This window comes from Magnolia sinica, chromosome 10, assembly GCF_029962835.1.
Source record: "Magnolia sinica isolate HGM2019 chromosome 10, MsV1, whole genome shotgun sequence".
In the NCBI taxonomy this organism is placed as follows: Eukaryota; Viridiplantae; Streptophyta; class Magnoliopsida; order Magnoliales; family Magnoliaceae; genus Magnolia; species Magnolia sinica.
In genome coordinates, this window is record NC_080582.1 from 60,741,795 (window position 1) to 60,748,156 (window position 6,362).

Below are 6,362 nucleotides of genomic sequence, written 5' to 3' on the forward strand. Positions count from 1 at the left end.
TTGTGTTCAATGTGATTTTCGCCTAATGGATGGGCACTGTCCTGCTAATTATCCTCTTCTTGGGTAATTTTCATTTTGTTTATATGGACTTTGTGGGCTTCCTTGATGGTTTCCGTTGGTTTTTAGGCACTTCCACTACAAGAAAACTAGCCTTTACCGGCGGTCAGGCAAGTGCCGATAAAGGCTTTACCGACGGTTAGGGACTTTCACCGGTGGTTGTGCTGGACGCCCCTAAATTGTATGTTTTTTGCTGAACTACCAGAAAAACGGTTAAAAACAGTTAAAAGCTACGGATTGTATCCGTAGCCATGTAGCTCAAAGCTTTAGAAAATCCATAGCCATAGAGAAAATCTTTCTCATAAACAAATTAAGGAAAAAAAAATAAAGAAAGAAAAGAAAATAAAAGGTGATGTGGTCTCCTGCCCTACCAAGTAGAATAGTCTGCACTCATCTATCACATCTTGAATAGTCATACGGGATGACGGGGATCGATGGCGCCTCAACTTTGATGGAGCCTAGATGGAGGTCCATGATGTTGCCTTATTGGACAGAGAATGTTTGTAGTTAGCCGGGACAGGCATGTGTTCATGATGATAGTGCTGGCTATGATGGGCATCATCCTTGTTAGGATCTTCATCTCTTCAACTTGGGTCACTGTACATACTCTCCATGGTTGTGGTATGGAGCCTTGATCGAGAATGGCAGCTCTGTCCAAGAACCTGATCATGGATGAGCAGTCGTTCAAAACTACTTGTGTGTAAAACATGAACGTGTGCATGTGCATGTGTGTATGGTTCATTTGTGCTTATATATAGTTTCTCTGTTCTGATGGAGAATAGGCAGAAACTCCACACATCAGATCAAAGGTTAAAGACAGTCCAACATCCTTTCTTTCTGGGACACGTCTTATCCAGGTGGTGGCCCACCACATCAAAAAGTCTTAATGATCCCACGTGCTTAGGCATTAATAGAATTTTGTGTATGCATGTTGTACAAACATGGCATGGAATGTCATTAAAGCATTACCTGAACTGAGGCGTGTATAAAATCTTTTGTTCATCAAGAAATGCTAATTCCTTGTCATGAATTTCATACAATTCATCATAGTCCTCTGGCAGCGTCAGATTTCGGTTCCGAAATGCCACCACTATAACCTGCAATACAATCACAAACATATGCTTTTAAGCTGATGGCTAGGTCCCAAGTCCCATCTGCAGTGGTCTGGTTTTAGGTTTCAACTTTAGGCTAGTGAATGAGTCTAGTTTAATTGATAATGGGTCCCACCGGGCTGTGGGCTAGGTTTGAAAACACTTTTAATTGATCTAGGTGCTTGGCTCGAATTCACAATCATGTAATATTCAAGTTGGAATTGAAAGGAATGCAATGGTGAGTATTAGGAAACACTATTGCAATTTGGAGCTTAATCATTGTGATTCAATTCAGTTGAGCTTCCAACAAATCTGATTGTTTTAGTGGAAATCCATGGAGAAGCATACGACCTCAATCATGAGATGGTTTCTTCTATTTTAGAAACCCAAAAGGATGGGGAAATTGATTTCCTTTTCCCAACTTTTCCTCACAAATCGAGGAAAAATCTGCTACAAAGCTATCATTTCATCATATTTATGGTAGCAGCAAGCCTGACTCAAGTTTCAGACCTTGTTTAGTTTAATATATTTTTATTAATATTATCATTATCATTTTTAGAAGGTAGTTTCATGGCAAGTTGATTTAGATGATCAATTATATCGCTGATCTAATCTTCTGACTAGTTGATTCATTTACATCAATTGTATGGCTAAAGCGAAAAATAATCAAATTCATCCAGCAACCATAAGAGGGAAAAAAATCACATTAAATTCACTTGATCAATGAGGAGCTTCCAGTTTGATGAGCCTCAGCAATGACCGGTGTTTACTTACCTGGAATGGACGAGACTGTCGGATTGGTTGGGATCAGAACTCATCACTGAAACAGGATGGGTTTTGGCTGGGACTGAAAATCCTCAGTGAAATGGGTCAGTTCAGTAAAAACACAAGAATACCATTTTATTAAGAACATACAAGTTCACCAAGCTAAAGAAAACACAGCTCTGTTCATGTTGCCTTTCAACGATCACATGATTAGAAGCGAACAAATCATCACAATGAGATGCAAAATTAATGAAAAGAAAATAAACAAATCACATAATTACCAAAATATGAAAACCAAATTCACATCATTAAGTAAACAAAATTTTTTGTTTCAGTAAAAATTGCTTTTTGTTTATCTTAATCATCTTTCAGTCAACTGCATTGGTATCACTTGAAGCAACATTGGATTTTCAGTTTCTAGTTTCAAAATTGAAGCAAAGTGACCAAAGAATACAAGTTATGTCAAAAAGAGATTAGGTAATACCACCCAGAAATGTGTATGGTGTGTGGATGGGCATGGCAAGCATAGCTTGCATTAGGAATGATCTCAAAAATGGCATGTTCCACTTGGTTCTTGCACACATATTCATGATTCTCTCTCCCATGCATTTATTTTTTTCAAAAACCTTTGGAAGGACTCTTTATTAGGAAGATTAATACCGAAGAAACAACTCTAGAAATTTCTTTTCTAGTTTGGAAATTAAGGACCACTTATATTATAGCGAGAGGTCTAAACCAGATAAAGCCATAAAAGCTATCCTTGTTCAGAACTTTTTTTCACCTGGGTAATGGTGCAAAATGAGACAGAAAAATTGAAATATGTACCTGCATTCATATTTCTAAAACTCTGGTGGGTGAATGCCAAAATCGGCCGAGTCAACTTGATTCAATGAGATTTTGGGCTGAGTGTGTTGGAAACTTGCAGGCAATGGGTGTGACTTGGCTTGATTCAAGTAAGTCATTTCTTTTTGTTGGAGAAAGTAATGACTATGATAGGAATCAAACATGCAACTACAAGATAGGAGTACAAAACAAATATTTGATCAATCACCAATATAATTCCAATACAAAACATCAAAATGCAAACTGCAACACATATTCTAAAAAATTCACAACATGATCTGAATGAACCATGCAACGCTTGAATTCTAGAAAATATTACAATAATTAGAAGTTTAAGATTATGCAAAAGGTTGAAACTAGAATAAATTTATCGTTTATCAATTCTAGAAAATTACTGTTTGATCAATCACCAATATAATTCCAATACAAAACATCAAAATGCAAACTACAACACATCTTCCAGAAAATTCACAACATTATCTGAATGAACCATGCAATGCTTGAATTCTAGAAAACATTGCAATAATTAGAAGTTTAAGATTATGCAAAAGGTTGAACTAGAATAAATTTACAGTTGATCAATTCTCTCAAAATGGGTTTAATTCCATGTACCCTCATTGTCCCATAAAATGGTTAATGTTCCATGTTTGCAATCAAATTAGAGAAGTTTGGAATCAGGATAAACAAAGTAACTGGGCAGAATTCAAAGTGTGGATCACAGATTTTATTTTTTTTTCACCTTGAGAATGATGGATCACAGAGCTCATACGCATTAAATCAAATTAAAAAAAAAATAAAAATAAAATCACCTCAATTATTAACTCTTTCGGATCTATTTCTCAAGGCTCTTAATGCTAGGTTCTTGCCAATCATGAACTTCCCAAACAATGTATGATTTACTAATAGAAAAATGGAAGAAAACATTTCAGATATTATCCATATACATGGAACCATTAAACATGTAAATGGTTTAATGGAGCTCCTTTGGCAATGGGGCAGTGGATAAGATCATGGAGCTGCTTTATTGTCTTTGACTGCTGCAGTTTAATGGATAAGAAAAATCCATTAAACATGTAAATCTAAGTAGTAAATCTAATATTAATCTCAAGACATCTTATGATTGTTATCGAAATTGTAATAAAACTATAAACCTGATTTACCCCTCAATTGAAATGATTTTTGGCTTAAATGAGTTAGCAAAATCCACTTCATCACATTTTAGTAGGCTTGGTATAATTCATACCAAGGAAGAGCACCTCAAATTGCTGTTACATTTTTTTTTTACAATGACATTTATGCTAATGAAGCTAATAAAATTTTGTTATTTCGCCCTACTAGACTGATTATTGTAATTCAATTGGATGGTGCATCCAAACATGCCAAAAAGAAATAAAGCTATCACTTGAGCACAACAATCCATTTCATTTAGGTGTCAATATCGAAGCATCTTTATTGGACCAATAGGGTGAATGTTCTCTGTATTGCATGCAAGACAAAATACAGCCACAAGCAAGGGCGTGCAGACTAGCATGGAATCCCAACCAACATTGTCATGCCCCAAACTCGGTAACTGGACTCACAAGGAACCCGATGGCCGGTTCTGGCCGCAACAACCTCCGTAGTACCCCATTCTCGGCTCCTGTGGTAGGTTTCGATCCTAAGATCCTACAAGGAGGATTTCCATAATAGTATAAATATTCCAATACAAGCATACCTAAGATCACAACAAGTATATCTGAGAATAAGAAAGGCACACATCACAAAATCCACTATGAATTTGAATCTTTACAAATATTCATAAGGTCTAAAAGGGCATACATAAGATAACAGAAGAAGGAAAAGAAAGGAAAGTCTGCAACACTGGGTCCTCAAGCTCAGCGCTACTCTAAGCTCTGCTGCTACGACACCTGCTTAAGATCTCCTACACGCATCAATCGTGCGTAAGCTTATAGAAGCTTAGGAGGTGGTGAAAGTGCGTGACAATGGTGCATAAAAGAATAGAAGGAGGTATAAGGAGAGAAACATGCTCAATGACAATATCATAAGCCTTGCCAAGGCTTATCATGAATACGATGCAATGAGTACTGGGCTCCATACTAAGGCAATGCATGAAGGGGCTTATGCAGCCAATGCTAATGCGATGCAAGTAATGCCAGTGCTCATATCCAAACCACATGTCAAGTACATTTCCAATCATAAGGAAATCACCGAGGTTCATTACACTGTTGAATGACTGCCGCTCTACAGACCCCGCACAGTCAAACGAGCATAAAAGACCTCACTACCCACCTGTGGACAACCAATCACCAACAGGGCTCGACGGCAGCGGACCCATTTCATGAGCTGGTTAGACTTAGCCTAATAATGCCCTCCCTCATAGGCGAATAAGGTCACATCCCTACCTAACCGACTACACAATAGTGGGAGTCACGACCTACTAGTATAAGGCCCTCGCGTGCTCATAGTTTCCACTCGGTCACAGCATTGGTGCAATCCCTTAGTACCATGGAAGTTTTGAGAATTTCACCCATGGGCATCTTATGCACCTGGTATGCTTAAGTATCATTTCCGGTGTCCACACATCCATCCATCCATGAATATCCCTGTGGAGGTGAGGCCCTGATAAAGCAAGGGCGGTCTCAATATGAAATGCGATGTCAATGCATGAGTCACACATACCGATCATGCACAAGCTTCAGGCACTCATTGTGCACGAGGAGAGAAACTTCATCCCTCAATGACCACCATACAATGCAATCAATTCATACAGATGATGCATATGGGTCATAATGATGTAAGTGCGCTACCTGTAGGATATATTCCTCCTTCCCAAGGAGGGTCAAGGTCTAGGTACATAGACGGATACTCTAAGGAGAAGAGAAGTCTTCTAGTGAGGCTCAATACTTTAGGATGACCCACAAGCTAAGAGAGTCAAAACCCTAAGGAGGAAACAGTCCTAATCAAGGTCTACCTATAAGGAGCCCTATGGGCCTACCTTAGGGCCACCAAGGAAGACATCCAACCTCAACTGGGTCCCAAAGGTAGCCCGCTACGCATAAAGTAAGGTCAAGGCCCAAGCAATCCATGGCCCAATGGGCTATACACAAAGCCCAACTCATAGGTAATATGGTGGGCCCTCAAGCAAGGTTTGGGCCCAACCATAAAGGTCATAAACCCACATATTGTGGTGGGCCTCATGGGCAGCCCAGTAGTTTAACCATGTGGACAATTTCACATTTAATACTAGTGAGTTGAGCCTAACTTCTTAGCCTAAGTACAGGGTTAATTTTGATGGGTAGTCAAGGGCCCAACTACTTACATATTATAGCCCATAAACCCATCACAATAGGTAGAAGAGTATAAGCCCAAAAGCAAATGGGCTTATCTAGAAAGTTTCAATTCAAAAGGCCTAAAGAACTAGCAACTAACTACATATAATGATCCAATAAAACCCAACTTGGGTGGGCCTCAGATAAGCTGTAAGACCCGTATTCTAGCTCGTACCGTTCTGTAGGCTTCCATAGTTAAATTTCGGTGACCCGCGATCTGCTATTGGCATTTACGTGCAACTCTGAGTCATATCCCATATTTTAGAGTCGGCTTGAC

At 38.8% G+C, this 6,362-nt stretch overlaps 1 long non-coding RNA gene across 1 annotated transcript; it reads right to left on the reverse strand.

Annotated features, from left to right (window-relative positions):
• Positions 1 to 491: 491 nt before the first annotated feature.
• On the reverse strand, positions 492 to 2,341 carry LOC131257497 (uncharacterized). The gene is made up of 3 exons (XR_009177458.1): positions 1,865 to 2,341; positions 1,027 to 1,154; positions 492 to 719 (listed from the first exon to the last, which is right to left on the reverse strand). It is a non-coding gene; the product is annotated as an uncharacterized LOC131257497 (long non-coding RNA).
• Between the last annotated feature and the right edge of the window lie 4,021 nt (positions 2,342 to 6,362).